General features: G+C 44.5%; 1 protein-coding gene across 1 annotated transcript in view; it reads left to right on the top strand.

Annotated features, from left to right (window-relative positions):
* Positions 1-19,375, top strand: part of LOC139755693 (Ig-like and fibronectin type-III domain-containing protein 2) — a gene marked incomplete at its 3' end in the record, with an annotated part of 712,838 nt that overhangs the window by 270,566 nt on the left and 422,897 nt on the right. The gene's annotated exons all lie outside the window — the stretch shown is intronic.

Genomic DNA, 19,375 nt, shown 5'->3' on the forward strand with positions numbered 1-19,375 from the left:
ACAAGTACGCATTTAACTTTATATATCCTGAAATATCAGTGTGGGGAAAACGATGTATATTCACCGACAATTTATGGACTGGAAATCTATGAAATAAAAGATGTGCCGACTGTGAAGAAAAATTAACTGAGCCACATAAAGTTGTTGATTGTATTACCAAAATAAAAAAACGGGACATGTGAGTGCTTCATGAGCACTCTTTCCTGTATCTGCTAAACGAACCCCCCAGTACTGCGGCCTGCTGTGCACAACACCCCAGTACTGCGGCCTGTTGTGCACAACACCCCAGTACTACGGCTTTTTGTGCACAACACCCCAGTACTGCGGCCTGCTGTACACAACACCCCAGTACTGCGGCCTGTTGTGCACAACACCCCAGTACTACGGCTTTTTGTGCACAACACCCCAGTACTGCGGCCTGCTGTACACAACACCCCAGTACTGCGGCATGCTGTGCACAACACCCCAGTACTACGGCTTTTTGTGCACAACACCCCAGTACTACGGCCTGCTGTACACATCACCCCATTACTGCGGCCTGCCGTGCACAACACCCCAGTACTGCGGCCTGCCGTGCACAACACCCCAGTACTGCGGCCTGCCGGCCTGCCGTGCACAACACGCCAGTACTACGGCCTGCTGTGCACAACACCCCAGTACTACGGCTTTTTGTGCACAACACCCCAGTACTGCGGCCTGCTGTACACAACACCCCGTTACTGCGGCCTGCTTCGCACAACACCCCATTACTGCGGCCTGTTGTGCACAACACCCCAGTACTGCGGCCTGCTGTGCACAACATCCCAGTACTGCGGCCTGTTGTGCACAACACCCCAGTACTGCGGCCTGCTGTGCACAACACCCCAGTACTGCGGCCTGCTGTACACAACACCCCAGTACTGCGGCCGGTTGTGCACAACACCCCAGTACTGCGGCCTGCTGTACACAACACCCCAGTACTGCGGCCTGCTGTGCACAACCCCCCCAGTACTGCGGCCTGCTGTACACAACACCCCAGTACTGCGGCCTGTTTTGCACAACACCCCAGTACTGCGGCCTGCTGTACACAACACCCCAGGACTGCGGCCTGTTGTGCACAACACCCCAGTACTGCGACCTGTTGTGCACAACACCCCAGTACTGCGGCCTGTTGTGCACAACACCCCAGTACTGCGGCATGTTGTGCACAACACCGCAGTACTGCGGCCTGTTGTACACAACACCCCAGTACTGCGGCCTGCTGTACACAACACCCCAGTACTGCGGCCTGTTGTGCACAACACCCCAGTACTGCGGCCTGCTGTGCACAACACCCCTGTACTGCGGCCTACTGTGCACAACATCCCAGTACTGCGGCCTGTTGTACACAACACCCCAGTACTGCGGCCTGCTGTGCACAACACCCCAGTACTGCGGCCTGCTGTGCACAACACCCCTGTACTGCGGCCTGTTGTGCACAACCCCCCAGTACTGCGGCCTGCTGTACACAACACCCCAGTACTGCGGCCTGTTGTGCACAACACCCCAGTACTGCGGCCTGTTGTGCACAGCACCCCAGTACTGCGGCCTGCTTTGCACAATAGCCCAGTACTGCGGCCTGCTGTGCACAATACCCCATTACTGCGGCCTATTGTGCACAACACCCCAGTACTTCGGCCTGCTGTGCACAACACCCCAGTACTGCAGCCTGTTGTGCACAACATCCCAGTACTGCGGCCTGCTGTGCACAACATCCCAGTACTACGGCCTGTTGTGCACAACACCCCATTACTGCGGCCTGCTGTGCACAACACCCCAGTACTGCGGCCTTATGTGCACAACACCCCAGTACTTCAGCCTGCTGTGTACAACACCCCAGTACTGCAGCCTGTTGTGCACAACACACCAGTACTGCGGCCTGTTGTGCACAACACCCCATTACTGCGGCCTGCTGTGCACAACACTCCAGTACTGCGGCCTGTTGTGCACAACACCCCAGTACTGTGGCCTGTTGTGCACAACACTCCAGCACTGCGGCCTGCTGTGCACAACACCCCAGTACTGCGGCCTGTTGTGCACAATACCCCAGTACTGCGGCCTGTTGTGCACAACACTCCAGTACTGCGACCTGTTGTGCACAACACGCCAGTACTGCTGCCTGTTGTGCACAACACCCCAGTACTGTGGCCTGCTTTGCACAACACCTCAGTACTGCGGTCTGTTTTGCACAACACCCCAATACTGTTACCTGTTGTGCACAATACCCCAGTACTGCGGCCTGTTGTGCACAACACCCCAGTACTGTGGCCTGTTGTGCACAACACCCCAGTACTATATCCTGTTGTGCACAACACCCCAGTACTGTAGCCTGTTGTGCACAACACCCCAGTACTGCGGCCTGTTGTGCACAACACCCCAGTACTGCGGCCTGCTGTGCACAACATCCCAGTACTGCGGCCTGTTGTGCACAACACCCCAGTACTGCGGCCTGCTGTGCACAACACCCCAGTACTTCTGCCTTTGCACAACACCCAAGTATTGCGGCCTGTTGTGCACAACACCCCAGTACTGTGGCCTGTTGTGCACAATACCCCAGTACTGCGGCCTGTTGTGCACAGCACCCCAATACTGCTGCCTGTTGTGCACAACACCCCAGTTCTGTGGCATGTTGTGCACAACACCCCAGTACTGCGGCCTGTTGTGCACAATACCCCAGCACTGCGGCCTGTTGTGCACAACACCCCAGTACTTCTGCCTGCTGTGCACAACACCCCAGTACTGCGGCCTTATGTGCACAACACCCCAGCATTGCGGCCTGTTGTGCACAACATCCCAGTACTACGGCCTGTTGTGCACAACACCCCATTACTGCGGCCTGTTGTGCACAACACCCCAGTACTGCGGCCTGTTGTGCACAACACCCCAGTACTGCGGCCTGCTGTGCACAACACCCCAGTACTACGGCCTGTTGTGCACAACACCCTAGTACTGCGGCCTGTTGTGCACAACACCCTAGTACTGGGGCCTGTTGTGCACAACACTCTAGTACTGCGGCCTGTTGTGCACGACACACCAGTACTGCGGACTTATGTACACAACACCTCAGTACTGCGGCCTGTTGTGCACAACACCCCAGTACTGCGGCCTGTTGTGCATGACACACCAGTACTGCGGCCTGTTGTGCATGACACACCAGTACTGCGGCCTGTTGTGCACGACACACCAGTACTGCGGACTGATGTGCACAACACCCCAGTACTGCGGCCTGTTGTGCACGACACACCAGTACTGCGGCCTGTTGTGCACAACACCCTAGTACTGCGGCCTGTTGTGCACGACACACCAGTACTGCGGACTGATGTGCACAACACCCCAGTACTGCGGCCTGTTGTGCACGACACACCAGTACTGCGGCCTGTTGTGCACAACACCCCAGTACTGCGGCCTGTTGTGCACGACACACCAGTACTGCGGACTGATGTGCACAACACCCCAGTACTGCGGCCTGTTGTGCACGACACACCAGTACTGCGGCCTGTTGTGCACAACACCCCAGTACTGCGGCCTGTTGTGCACGACACGCCAGTACTGCGGACTGATGTGCACAACACCCCAGTACTGCGGCCTGTTGTGCACGACACACCAGTACTGCGGACTGATGTGCACAACACCCCAGTACTGCGGCCTGTCGTGCACGACACACCAGTACTGCGGCCTGTTGTGCACAACACCCCAGTACTGCGGCCTGTTGTGCACGACACACCAGTACTGCGGACTGATGTGCACAACACCCCAGTACTGCGGCCTGTTGTGCACGACACACCAGTACTGCGGCCTGTTGTGCACAACACCCCAGTACTGCGGCCTGTTGTGCACGACACACCAGTACTGCGGACTGATGTGCACAACACCCCAGTACTGCGGCCTGTTGTGCACGACACACCAGTACTGCGGCCTGTTGTGCACAGCACCCCAATACTGCTGCCTGTTGTGCACAACACCCCAGTTCTGTGGCATGTTGTGCACAACACCCCAGTACTGCGGCCTGTTGTGCACGACACACCAGTACTGCGGCCTGTTGTGCACAGCACCCCAATACTGCTGCCTGTTGTGCACAACACCCCAGTTCTGTGGCATGTTGTGCACAACACCCCAGTACTGCGGCCTGTTGTGCACGACACACCAGTACTGCGGCCTGTTGTGCACAACACCCTAGTACTGCGGCCTGTTGTGCACGACACACCAGTACTGCGGACTGATGTGCACAACACCCCAGTACTGCGGCCTGTCGTGCACGACACACCAGTACTGCGGCCTGTTGTGCACAACACCCCAGTACTGCGGCCTGTTGTGCACAACACCCCAGTACTGCGGCCTGTTGTGCACAACACCCCAGTACTGCGGCCTGTTGTGCACAATACCCCAGTACTGCGGCCTGTTGTGCACAATACCCCAGTACTGCGGCCTGTTGTGCATAACGCAACGAAAGCCCATCAAGAGGAGGTTCAGCCAGGCATTATCTTTCCTTTCCAGCAAATACAACAAACAACGCATTTTTCTCAATGATGAAAATTCTCTTGTCAAAAGAAAATAACATCAGAAGACGTGGAAATGTGAATGTTCAAAGTTGAAGTAACACTGAAACATTTAAATCGGGTTGTTTACGAATACAATTACTTACATCTTGTCTCTACATTAAAAATGTTGCTTTCTACTCTTGCCGACCTCTTAGCAAGTTGATTTCCTAAACTGTGCGGTATTATTCACTCAAGAACCACGAGCACTCCAGAAACAAGGGGAAAAGAGAAGAGCATTTGCTGACACGGAAAAGAATATCTGTATGGGTTCAGGTACCCTTGAACTACCCTTAGCCTGCCTGGAACCCTTGTACTACTACCCTTAGCCTGTCTGGAACCCTTGCACCACACCTTAGCCTGCCTGGAACCCTTGTACTACCCTTAGCCTGTCTGGAACCCTAGTACTACCCTTAACCTGCCTAGAACCCTTGTACTACCCTTAGCCTGTCTAGAACCCTAGTACTACCCTTAGCCTGTCTGGAACCCTTGTACCACCCTTAGCCTATTTATTGCACAGGTGGGCACATGCACGGTTGATACGATGAGTGAGATACTGAGGTACACAACCATCTCTAATGACCTCCTCCTGAGCCACGATCCTTCACCCGCTCCCCGTGTTTTACGAGGCTGATTTTAAGACTCGAGAATCTGACTTCAGTAGGACCATGGATCTTATAGTCATACACTCTCACACTCCAGCAGGTCCATAGATGGCATGGTCATGCACACATAGACTCCAGGAGGGCCATCCATTTCATGACCATACAATCATAGACTCCAGATGGACCACATATAGTATGACTGTGCTTTCTTATACTCCATCAGGACCATAGACTATATTGCTAAACATTTTTAGTCTTCAACAGGACCATAGATGGTATGGCCATGCACTCTTAGACTCCAGGAGGACCATAGAGGTTATAGCCATGCACTCTTATGCTCCAGGAAGGCCACAGATGGTATAGCCATGCACTTTTAGAATCCAGAAGGGCCATAGATGGTATGGCCATGCACTCTCCTCGGGGTAGAATCTCACACTTCTGTCTTCATAGAGAAATCCATAACTACACTGGTAGGTATCAACTTTTGCCAAGAAGTGTATCACTCTCCTGGCTTCATGAAACCTCTTCTGAAGACAAAGTGGACTTGTAGGATGTCCCAGAAAGTAATTATGATTCTGAGTCATATTTTGCCTCACTCCAAGACGGAGGAAGCAGAGCGGTAATGTACTGACTTTTACCAGTCATAACATTTATAAAGATTACTGGCAGAACCCTGAGAAGTAAACTGACTGACATCACAGGATCAGGACTCACTGTCCAGAGCAACACATCGTTGGGAATAGAGAACCTCTCTTCCTCCAGCCGCTCGATCACTTCAAGCAGTAGTTGGGAAACTTTGAAAGCAAAATTTCGATATAAAGTATTCGACTGTGAAAAAGCTTTTAGATGGTTTAGTGTCAAAGTACTTAAATTGTAGCAGATGATAGTAAGTGATAAAACAAGATGCTTGATCTACAACGTCCGGAATGAAAAGCTGATAACAGAGTGTAAACAGTGTGATGTCTACTTCCTGATCTGTAACGCATTTTCTTCAAGAAATTGCACCCGTGCTAACGTTCCTCATTCTCATGTCTGACATAAATGCAGACAACACCAGTGATTCATGTCATCAGTCGCAGATGTTATCAGAATAGATATGTAAATCTCTTACTGAAAAAACATTGACAAACTACAGTTTGATACCATTCGAATAATGTAGTGTTCCTCTAACAATAGAGTACTCTTTAACGGAGAAAAGTGTCAAGCAAATTATGACAGAAACGAGGACATAAAACTAACACAACATACAAGGTTCAGAGCATAATGACACAACATACAGGGTTCAGAGCATAATGACACAACATACAAGGTTCAGAGCATAATGACACAACATACAAGGTTCAGAGCATAATGACACAACATACAAGGTTCAGAACATAATGACACAACATACAAGGTTCAGAGCATAATGACACAACATACAAGTTTCAGAGCATAATGACACAACATACAAGGTTCAGAGCATAATGACACAACATACAAGGTTCAGAACATAATGACACAACATACAAGGATCAGAGCATAATGACACAACATACAAGTTTCAGAGCATAATGACACAACATACAAGGTTCAGAACATAATGACACAACATACAAGGTTCAGAGCATAGTGATACAACATACAAGGTTCAGAGCATCATGACACAACATACAAGTTTCAGAGCATAATGACACAACATACAAGGTTCAGAGCATAATGGCACAACATACAAGGTTCAGAGCATACTGACACAACATACAAGGTTCAGAGCATAATGACACAACATACAAGGTTCAGAAAATAATGACACAACATACAAGGTTCAGAGCATAATGACACAACATACAAGTTTCAGAGCATAATGACACAACATACAAGGTTCAGAGCATAATGACACAACATACAAGGTTCAGAACATAATGACACAACATACAAGGATCAGAGCATAAATGACACAACATACAAGTTTCAGAGCATAATGACACAACATACAAGGTCAGAACATAATGACACAACATAACAAGGTAGCAGCATAGTGTTACACAACATACAAGGGTTCCAGGAACATCAATGACACCACGCACAACAAGACAACCTACAAGGTTCAGAGCATAGAGATAACAACCATACAAGGTTCAGAGCATAATGACTAACAACATGACAAATGGTTCCAGATGCATAATGAACACTACATACAAGTTTCAGAGCATAATGACACAACATACAAGGTTCAGAGCATAATGACACAACATACAAGGTTCAGAGCATAATGGCACAACATACAAGGCTCAGAGCATAATGACACGACATACAAGGATCAGAGCATAATGACACAACATACAAGTTTCAGAGCATAATGACACAACATACAAGGTACAGAGCATAATGACACAACATGCAAGGTTCAGAACATAATGACACAACATACAAGGTTCAGAGCATGACACAACATACAAGGCTCAGAACATAATGACACAACATACAAGGTTCAGAGCATGACACAACATACAAGGTTCAGAGCATAATGACACAACATACAAGGTTCAGAGCATAGTGATACAACATACAAGGTTCAGAACATAATGACACAACATACAATGTTCGGAGCATAATGACACAACACACAAGGTTCAGAGCATAGTGATACAACATACAAGGTTCAGAGCATAATGACACAACATACAAGGTTCAGAGCATAATGACACAACATACAAGGTTCAGAGCATAATGACACAACATGCAAGGTTCAGAACATAATGACACAACATACAAGGTTCAGAGCATAATGACACAACATACAAGGTTCAGAACATAATGACACAACATACAAGGTTCAGGGCATAATAACACAACATACAAGGTTCAGAGCATAATGACACAACATACAAGGTTCAGAGCATGACACAACATACAAGGTTCAGAGCATAATGACACAACATACAAGGTTCAGAGCATGACACAACATACAAGGTTCAGAACATAATGACACAACATACAAGGTTCAGAGCATAATGACACAACATACAAGGTTCAGAGCATAATGACACAACATACAAGGTTCAGAGCATAATGACACAACATACAAGGTTCAGAGCATAATGACACAACATACAAGGTTCAGAGCATGACACAACATACAAGGTTCAGAGCATAATGACACAACATACAAGGTTCAGAGCATAGTGATACAACATACAAGGTTCAGAACATAATGACACAACATACAATGTTCGGAGCATAATGACACAACACACAAGGTTCAGAGCATAGTGATACAGCATACAAGGTTCAGAACATAATGACACAACATAAAAGGTTCAGAGCATAATGACACAACATACAAGGTTCAGACCATAGTGATACAACATACAAGGTTCAGAACATAATGACACAACATGCAAGGTTCAGAGCATAATGACACAACATACAAGGTTCAGAGCATAATGACACAACATGCAAGGTTAAAAGCATAATGACACAACATACAAGGTTCAGAGCATAGTGATACAACATACAAGGTTCAGAACATAATGACACAACATACAAGGTTCAGAACATAATGACACAACATGCAAGGTTCAGAGCATAATGACACAACATGCAAGGTTCAGAGCATAGTGATACAACATGCAAGGTTCAGAACATAATGACACAACATACAAGGTTCAGAGCATAATGACACAACATACAAGGTTCAGAGCATAATGACACAACATACAAGGTTCAGAGCATAGTGATACAACATACAAGGTTCAGAACATAATGACACAGCATACAATGTTCGGAGCATAATGACACAACACACAAGGTTCAGAGCATAGTGATACAGCATACAAGGTTCAGAACATAATGACACAACATAAAAGGTTCAGAGCATAATGACACAACATACAAGGTTCAGAGCATAGTGATACAACATACAAGGTTCAGAACATAATGACACAACATACAAGGTTCAGAGCATAATGACACAATATACAAGGTTCAGAGCATAATGACACAACATGCAAGGTTCAAAGCATAATGACACAACATACAAGGTTCAGAGCATAATGACACAACATGCAAGGTTCAGAGCATAATGACACAATATGCAAGGTTCAGAGCATAGTGATACAACATGCAAGGTTCAGAACATAATGACACAACATACAAGGTTCAGAGCATAATGACACAACATACAAGGTTCAGAGCATAATGACACAACATACAAGGTTCAGAGCATAGTGATACAACATACAAGGTTCAGAACATAATGACACAACATACAAGGTTCAGAGCATAATGACACAACATACAAGGTTCAGAGCATAATGACACAACATGCAAGGTTCAGAGCATAATGACACAACATACAAGGTTCAGAGCATAGTGATACAACATACAAGGTTCAGAACATAATGACACAACATACAAGGTTCAGAACATAATGACACGGCATGCAAGGTTCAGAGCATAATGACACAACATACAAGGTTCAGAACATAGTGATACAACATGAGAGGTTCAGAACATAATGACACAACATACAAGGTTCAGAGCATAATGACACAACATACAAGGTTCAGAGCATAATGACACAACATACAAGGTTCAGAGCATAGTGATACAACATACAAGGTTCAGAACATAATGACACAACATAAAAGGTTCAGAGCATAGTGATAAAACATACAAGGTTCAGAACATAATGACAGAACATACAAGGTTCAGAGCATAATGACACAACATACAAGGTTCAGAGCATAATGACACAACATACAAGGTTCAGAGCATAATGACACAACATACAAGGTTCAGAGCATAGTGATACAACATACAAGGTTCAGAGCATAATGACACAACATGCAAGGTTCAGAACATAATGACACAACATACAAGGTTCAGAGCATGACACAACATACAAGTTTCAGAACATAATGACACAACATACAAGGTTCAGAGCATAATGACACAACATACAAGGTTCAGAGCATAATGACACAACATACAAGGTTCAAAGCATAATGACACAACATACAAGGTTCAGAGCATAATGACACAACATACAAGGTTCAGAGCATGACACAACATACAAGGTTCAGAGCATAATGACACAACATACAAGGTTCAGAGCATGACACAACATACAAGGTTCAGAACATAATGACACAACATACAAGGTTCAGAGCATAATGACACAACATACAAGGTTCAGAGCATAATGACACAACATACAAGGTTCAGAGCATAATGACACAACATACAAGGTTCAGAGCATAATGACACAACATACAAGGTTCAGAGCATGACACAACATACAAGGTTCAGAGCATAATGACACAACATACAAGGTTCAGAGCATAGTGATACAACATACAAGGTTCAGAACATAATGACACAACATACAATGTTCGGAGCATAATGACACAACACACAAGGTTCAGAGCATAGTGATACAGCATACAAGGTTCAGAACATAATGACACAACATAAAAGGTTCAGAGCATAATGACACAACATACAAGGTTCAGACCATAGTGATACAACATACAAGGTTCAGAACATAATGACACAACATACAAGGCTCAGAGCATAATGACACAACATACAAGGTTCAGAGCATAATGACACAACATGCAAGGTTAAAAGCATAATGACACAACATACAAGGTTCAGAGCATAGTGATACAACATACAAGGTTCAGAACATAATGACACAACATACAAGGTTCAGAACATAATGACACAACATGCAAGGTTCAGAGCATAATGACACAACATGCAAGGTTCAGAGCATAGTGATACAACATGCAAGGTTCAGAACATAATGACACAACATACAAGGTTCAGAGCATAATGACACAACATACAAGGTTCAGAGCATAATGACACAACATACAAGGTTCAGAGCATAGTGATACAACATACAAGGTTCAGAACATAATGACAAAACATACAAGGTTCAGAGCATAATGACACAACATACAAGGTTCAGAGCATAATGACACAACATGCAAGGTTCAGAGCATAATGACACAACATACAAGGTTCACAGCATAGTGATACAACATACAAGGTTCAGAACATAATGACACAACATACAAGGTTCAGAACATAATGACACAACATGCATGGTTCAGAGCATAATGACACAACATACAAGGTTCAGAGCATAGTGATACAACATACAAGGTTCAGAACATAATGACAGAACATACAAGGTTCAGAGCATAATGACACAACATACACGGTTCAGAGCATAATGACACAACATACAAGGTTCAGAGCATAATGACACAACATACAAGGTTCAGAACATAATGACAGAACATACAAGGTTCAGAGCATAATGACACAACATACACGGTTCAGAGCATAATGACACAACATACAAGGTTCAGAGCATAATGACACAACTTACAAGGTTCAGAGCATAATGACACAATCATGGGAGGGAAATGTAATGATCCGGATGTGATTATGTTGGATAGTTCAACGAGCACAACTCAGCAACGAACAGTCTGTGAAATGAATTAGTTTGATACTTCTAGTCCTCACATTGAGGGCGGTGAAACCAATAAAGGATTTTTCAAAGCACGTATATCCTACACACTGAAGTGTTGTTTTATGCTAATATCAAATTGTGCAAAAACATGAACTGTGTCAAAAATCAACATTACTGAGAATGATTGATATGTCATACAAATTCACCCAAGTGGGTGAGTCTGTTACCCTGGCATATGGAAAACGTTACAAAATAATGAGAAATGCCAAGAAGCCTCATATTCAGTGTGAAACTAGTGCAAAAATCTTGAGGCCTAAACTGTTCAGCGGGTTACTTGAAAATACTGGAAACACTGTTGAACATCCAGCAGAATATGAAAATGACTAACCAGAGCTGTGCAGGTGGTCTTGCACCTTCAAAATCGATGTAACGAATATATGTAGCGTAACGTAACTTGTGCTGTTCAGATTAGAATATAGATTTATCTTCCACAGATTGTGCATAATGTGATGTTTTTCAAATCTATGTGCAAATGACATATTACAGACCAGTATGAGGCATCATGTACGTGACCAAAATTAAAGTCGTCAGTAACTGATAATGACGACATCACAAATTGAACATCAAACCTTTCTAATATATATATATATATATATGTATATATATATATATATATATATATATATATATATATATATATATATATATATATATATATATATATATATATATATATATATATATCCCTGGGGATAGGGGAGAAAGAATACCTCCCACGTATTCCCTGCGTGTCGTAGAAGGCGACTAAAAGGGGAGGGAGCAGGGGCTGGAAATCCTCCCCTCTTGTTTTTTTTTTTTAATTTTCCAAAAGAAGGAACAGAGAAGGGGGCCAGGTGAGGATGTTCCCTCAGAGGCCCAGTCCTCTGTTCTTAACGCTACCTTGCTGATGCGGGAAATGGCGAATAGTTTGAAATATATATATGTATATATATATATATATATATATATATATATATATATATATATATATATATATATATATATATATATACATATTATTTATTTGCTTTGTCGCTGTCTCCCGCGTTTGCGAGGTAGCGCAAGGAAACAGACAAAAGAACTGGCCCAACCCCCCCCCCCCCCCATACACACGTATATATATACACGTCCACACACGCAAATATACATACCTATACATCTCAGTGTACACATATATATGCACACACAGACACCTACATATATACACATGCACACAATTCACACTGTCTGCCTTTATTCATTCCCATCGCCACCTCGCCACACATGGAATAACATCCCCCTCCCCCCCTCATGTGTGCGAGGTAGTGCTAGGAAAAGACAACAAAGGCCCTATTCGTTCAGTCTCTAGCTGTCATGCAATAATGCCCGAAACCACAGCTCCCTTTCCACATTCAGGCCCCACACAACTTCCCCAGACGCTTCACATGCCCTGATTCAATCCATTGACAGCACGTCGACCCCGGTATATCACATCGATCCAATTCACTCTATTCCTTGCCCGCCTTTCACCCTCCTGCATGTTCAGGCCCCGGTCACTCAAAATCTTTTTCACTCCATCTTTCCACCTCCAGTTTGGTCTCCCACTTCTCGTTCCCTCCACCTCCGGCACATATATCCTCTTGGTCAATCTTTCCTCACTCATTCTCTCCATGTGCCCAAACCATTTCAAAACACCCTCTTCTGCTCTCTCAACCACGCTCTTTTTATTTCCACACATCTCTCTTACCCTTACATTACTTACTCGATCAAACCACCTCACACCACATATTGTCCTCAAACATCTCATTTCCAGCACATCCACCCTCCTGCGCACAACTCTATCCATAGCTCACGCCTCGCAACCATACAACATTGTTGGAACCACTATTCCTTCAAACATAGCCATTTTTGCTTTCCGAGATAATGTTCTCGACTTCCACACATTCTTCAAGGCTCTCAGGATTTTCGCCCCCTCCCCCACCATATGATTCACTTCCGCTTCCATGGTTCCATGCGCTGCCAGATCCACTCCCAGATATCTAAAACACTTTACTTCCTCCAGTTTTTCTCCATTCAAACTTACCTCCCAATTAACTTGACCCTCAACCCTACTGTACCTAATAACCTTGCTCTTATTCACATTTACTCTTAACTTTCTTCTTTCACACACTTTACCAAACTCAGTCACCAGTTTCTCCTGGTAAATTATATGGGAGGGTATTGATTGAGAGGGTGAAGGCATGTACGGAGCATCAGATTGGGGAAGAGCAGTGTGGTTTCAGAAGTGGTATAGGATGTGTGGATCCGGTGTTTGCTTTGAAGAATGTATGTGAGAAATACTTAGAAAAGCAAATGGATTTTTATGTAGCATTTATGGATCTGGATAATGCATATGATAGAGTTGATAGAGATGCTCTCTGGAAGGTACTAAGAAGATATGGTGTGGGAGGCAAGTTGTTAGAAGCAGTGAAAAGTTTTTATCGAGGATGTAAGGCATGTGTACGTGTAGGAAGAGAGGAAAGTGATTGGTTCTCAGTGAATGTAGGTTTGCGGCAGGGGTGTGTGATGTCTCCATGGTTGTTTAATTTGTTTATGGATGGGGTTGTTAGGGAGGTGAATGCAAGAGCTTTGGAAAGAGGGACAAGTATGAAATCTGTTGGGGATGAGAGAGCTTGGGAAGTGAGTCAGTTGTTTTTCGCTGATGATACAGCGCTAGTGGCTGATTCTTGTGAGAAACTGCAGAAGCTGGTGACTAGGTTTGGTGAACTGTGTGAAAGAAGAAAGCTGAGAGTAAATGTGAATAAGAGCAAGGTTATTAGGTACAGTAGGGTTGAGGGAGGTAAGTTTGAATGGAGAAAAACTGGAGGAAGTGAAGTGTTTTAGATATCTGGGAGTGGATTTGGCAGCGAATGGAACCATGGAAGCGGAAGTGAATCATAGAGTGGGGGAGGGGCGAAAGTTCTGGGAGCGTTGAAGAATGTGTGGATGTCGAGAACATTATCTCGGAAAACAAAAATGGGTATGTTTGAAGGAATAGTGGTTCCAGCAATGTTATATGGTTGCGAGGCGTGTGCTATGGATAGAGTCCAAAACTCTTGCATTCACCTCCCTAACAACCTCACCCATAAAGAAATTGAACAACCATGGAAACATCACACACCCCTGCCGCAAACCTACATTCACTGAGAACCAATCACTTTCCTCTCTTCCTAAACGTACGCATGCCTTACATCCTCGATAAAAACTTTTCACTGCATCTAACAACTTGCCTCCCACACCATATATTCTTAATACCTTCCACAGAGCATCTCTATCAACACTGTCATATGCCTTCTCCAGATCCATAAATGCTACATACAAATCCATTTGCTTTTCTAATTATTTCTCACATACATTCTTCAAAGCAAACACCTGATCCACACATCCTTTACCACTTCTGAAACCACACTGCTCTTCCCCAATCTGATGCTCTGTACATGCCTTTACCCTCTCAATCAGTACCCTCCCATATAATTTCCCAGGAATACTCAACAAACCTATAACTTTGTAATTTCAGCACTCACATTTATCCCCTTTGCCTTTGTACAATGGCACTATGGAAGCATTCCGCCAATCTTCAGGCGCCTCACCATGAGTCATACATACATTAAATAACCTTACCAACAGTCAACAATACAGTCACCCCCTTTTTTAATAAATTCCACTGGAATACCATCCAAACCCGCTGCCTTGGCGACTTTCATCTTCCGCAAAGCTTTTACTACCTCTTCTCTGTTTACCAAATCATTTTCCCTAACCCTCTCACTTTGCACACCACCTCGACCAAAACACCCTATATCTGCCACTCTATCATCAAACACACTCAAGAAGCCTACAAAATACTCACTCCATCTCCTTCTCACATCACCACTACTTGTTATCACCTCCCCATTAGCCCCCTTCACTGAAGTTCCCATTTGTTCTCTTTCCTTACGCACTTTATTTGCCTCCTTCCAAAACATCTTTTTATTCTCCCTAAAATTTAATGATACTCTCTCACCCCAACTCTCATTTGCCCTCTTTTCCACCTCATCCACCTTTCTTTTGACCTCCTGCCTCTTTCTTTTATACATCTCCCACTCATTTGCATTTTTTCCCTGCAAAAATCGTCCAAATGCCTCTCTCTTCTCTTTCACTAATACTGTTACTTCTTCATCCCACCACTCACTACCCTTTCTAATCTACCCACCTCCCACGCTTCTCATGCCACAAGCATGTTTTGCGCAAGCCATCACTGCTTCCCTAAATACATCCCATTCCTCCCCCACTCCCCTTGCGTCCTTTGTTCTCACCTTTTTCCATTCTGTCGTCAGTCTCTCCTGGTACTTCCGCACACAAGTCTCCTTCCCAAGATCACTTACTCTCACCACTCTTTGCACCCCAACATTCTCTCTTCTTTTCTGAAAACCTCTACAAACATTCACCTTTGCCTCCACAAGATAATGATCAGACATCCCTCCTGTTGCACCTCTCATCACATTAACATCCAAAAGTCTCTCTTTCGCGCGCCTATCAATTAATACGTAATCCAATAACGCTCTCTGGCCATCTATCTACTTGCATACGTATACTTATGTATATCTCTCTTTTTAAACCATGTATTCCCAGTCACCGGTCCTTTTCAGCACATAAATCTACAAGCTCTTCACCATTTCCATTTACAACACTGAACACCTCATGTACACCAATTATTCCCTAAACTGCCACATTACTCACCTTTTCATTCAAATCACCCATCACTATAACCCGGTCTCGTGCATGAAAACTACTAACACACTCACTCAGCTGCTCCCAAAACACTTGCCTCTCATGATCTTACTTCTCATGCCTAGGTGCATATGCACCAATAATCACCCATCTCTCTCCATCCACTTTCAGTTTTACCCATATCAATCTAGAGTGTACTTTCTTGCACTGTATCACATACTCCCACCACTCCTGTTTCAGTAGTGCTACTCCTTCCCTTGCTCTTGTCCTCTCACTAACCCATGACTTTATTCCCAAGGCATTCCCAAACCAGTCTTCTCCTTTACCCTTGAGCTTCGTTTCACTCAGAGCCAAAACATCCAGGTTCATTTCCTCAAACATACTACCTATCTCTCCTTTTTTCTCATCTTGGTTACATCCACACACATTTAGACACCCCAATCTGAGCCTTTGAGGAGGATGAGCACTCCCCGCGTGACTCCTTCTGTTTCCCATTTTAGAAAGTTAGAATAGAAGGAGGGGAGGGTTTTCAGCCCCCCGTTCCCGTCCCCTTTGGTCGCATTCTACGACACGTGAGGAATGCGTGGGAAGTATTCTTTCTCCCTATCCCCAGGCATAACACAACATACAAGGTTCAGATCCTAATGACAGGTTCATATATATATATATATATATATATATATATATATATATATATATATATATATATATATATATATATATTTTTTTTTTTTTTTTTATTATACTTTGTCGCTGTCTCCCGCGTTTGCGAGGTAGCGTAAGGAAACAGACGAAAGAAATGGCCCAACCCCCCACCCATACACATGTATATACATACGTCCACACACGCAAATATACATACCTACACAGCTTTCCATGGTTTACCCCAGACGCTTCACATGCCTTGATTCAATCCACTGACAGCACGTCAACCCCGGTATACCACATCGCTCCAATTCACTCTATTCCTTGCCCTCCTTTCACCCTCCTGCATGTTCAGGCCCCGATCACACAAAATCTTTTTCACTCCATCTTTCCACCTCCAATTTGGTCTCCCTCTTCTCCTCGTTCCCTCCACCTCCGACACATATATCCTCTTGGTCAATCTTTCCTCACTCATTCTCTCCATGTGCCCAAACCACTTCAAAACACCCTCTTCTGCTCTCTCAACCACGCTCTTTTTATTTCCACACATCTCTCTTACCCTTACGTTACTCACTCGATCAAACCACCTCACACCACACATTGTCCTCAAACATCTCATTTCCAGCACCTCCATCCTCCTGCGCACAACTCTATCCATAGCCCACGCCTCGCAACCATACAACATTGTTGGAACCACTATTCCTTCAAACATACCCATTTTTGCTTTCCGAGATAATGTTCTCGACTTCCACACATTCTTCAAGGCCCCCAGAATTTTCGCCCCCTCCCCCACCCTATGATCCACTTCCGCTTCATGGTTCCATCCGCTGCCAGATCCACTCCCAGATATCTAAAAAACACTTCACTTTCTCCAGTTTTTCTCCATTCAAACTCACCTCCCAGTTGACTTGACCCTCAACCCTACTGTACCTAATAACCTTGCTCTTATTCACATTTACTCTTAACTTTCTTCTTTCACACACTTTACCAAACTCAGTCACCAGCTTCTGTACTTTCTCACATGAATCAGCCACCAGCGCTGTATCATCAGCGAATAACAACTGACTCACTTCCCAAGCTCTCTCATCCCCAACAGACTTCATACTTGCCCCTCTTTCCAAAACTCTTGCATTCACCTCCCTAACAACCCCATCCATAAACAAATTAAACAACCATGGAGACATCACACACCCCTGCCGCAAACCTACATTCACTGAGAACCAATCACTTTCCTCTCTTCCTACACGTACACATGCCTTACATCCTCGATAAAAACTTTTCACTGCTTCTAACAACTTGCCTCCCACACCATATATTCTTAATACCTTCCACAGAGCATCTCTATCAACTCTATCATATGCTTTCTCCAGATCCATAAATGCTACATACAAATCCATTTGCTTTTCTAAGTATTTCTCACATACATTCTTCAAAGCAAACACCTGATCCACACATCCTCTACCACTTCTGAAACCACACTGCTCTTCCCCAATCTGATGCTCTGTACATGCCTTCACCCTCTCAATCAATACTCTCCCATATAATTTGCCAGGAATACTCAACAAACTTATACCTCTGTAATTTGAGCACTCACTCTTATCCCCTTTGCCTTTGTACAATGACTTCAAATTATCTATTCATATTATATCATACTTTGTCGCTGTCTCCCACATTAGCGTGGTAGCACAAGGAAACAGATGAAGAAAGGCCAAACCCATCCACATACACATGTATATACATAAACATCCACACACGCACTTATACATACCTAAACATTTCAAAATATTTTTTTTATCTTTTTTATACTTTGTCGCTGTCTCCCGCGTTTGCGAGGTAGGGCAAGGAAACAGACGAAAGAAATGCCCCCCCCCCCTATACACATGTATATACATACGTCCACACACGCAAATATACATACCTACACAGCTTTCCATGGTTTAACCCAGACGCTTCACATGCCTTGATTCAATCCACTGGCAGCACGTCAACCCCGGTATACCACATCGCTCCAATTCACTCTATTCCTTGCCCTCCTTTCACCCTCCTGCATGTTCAGGCCCCGATCACACAAAATCTTTTTCGCTCCATCTTTCCACCTCCAATTTGGTCTCCCTCTTCTCCTCGTTCCCTCCACCTCCGACACATATATCCTCTTGGTCAATCTTTCCTCACTCATTCTCTTCATGTGCCCAAACCACGGGGAAAATGAAACACGATAAGTTCCCAAGTGCACATTCGTGTAATAATCACATCATCAGGGAAGACACAACAGACAAATATAACAGTCAGTTGATATACAACAAAGGCATGAAGCTAGGACGCCATTTCGTAAACATGCG

The sequence above is a fragment of the Panulirus ornatus genome, chromosome 19 (assembly GCF_036320965.1).
Source record: "Panulirus ornatus isolate Po-2019 chromosome 19, ASM3632096v1, whole genome shotgun sequence".
In the NCBI taxonomy this organism is placed as follows: domain Eukaryota; kingdom Metazoa; phylum Arthropoda; class Malacostraca; order Decapoda; family Palinuridae; genus Panulirus; species Panulirus ornatus.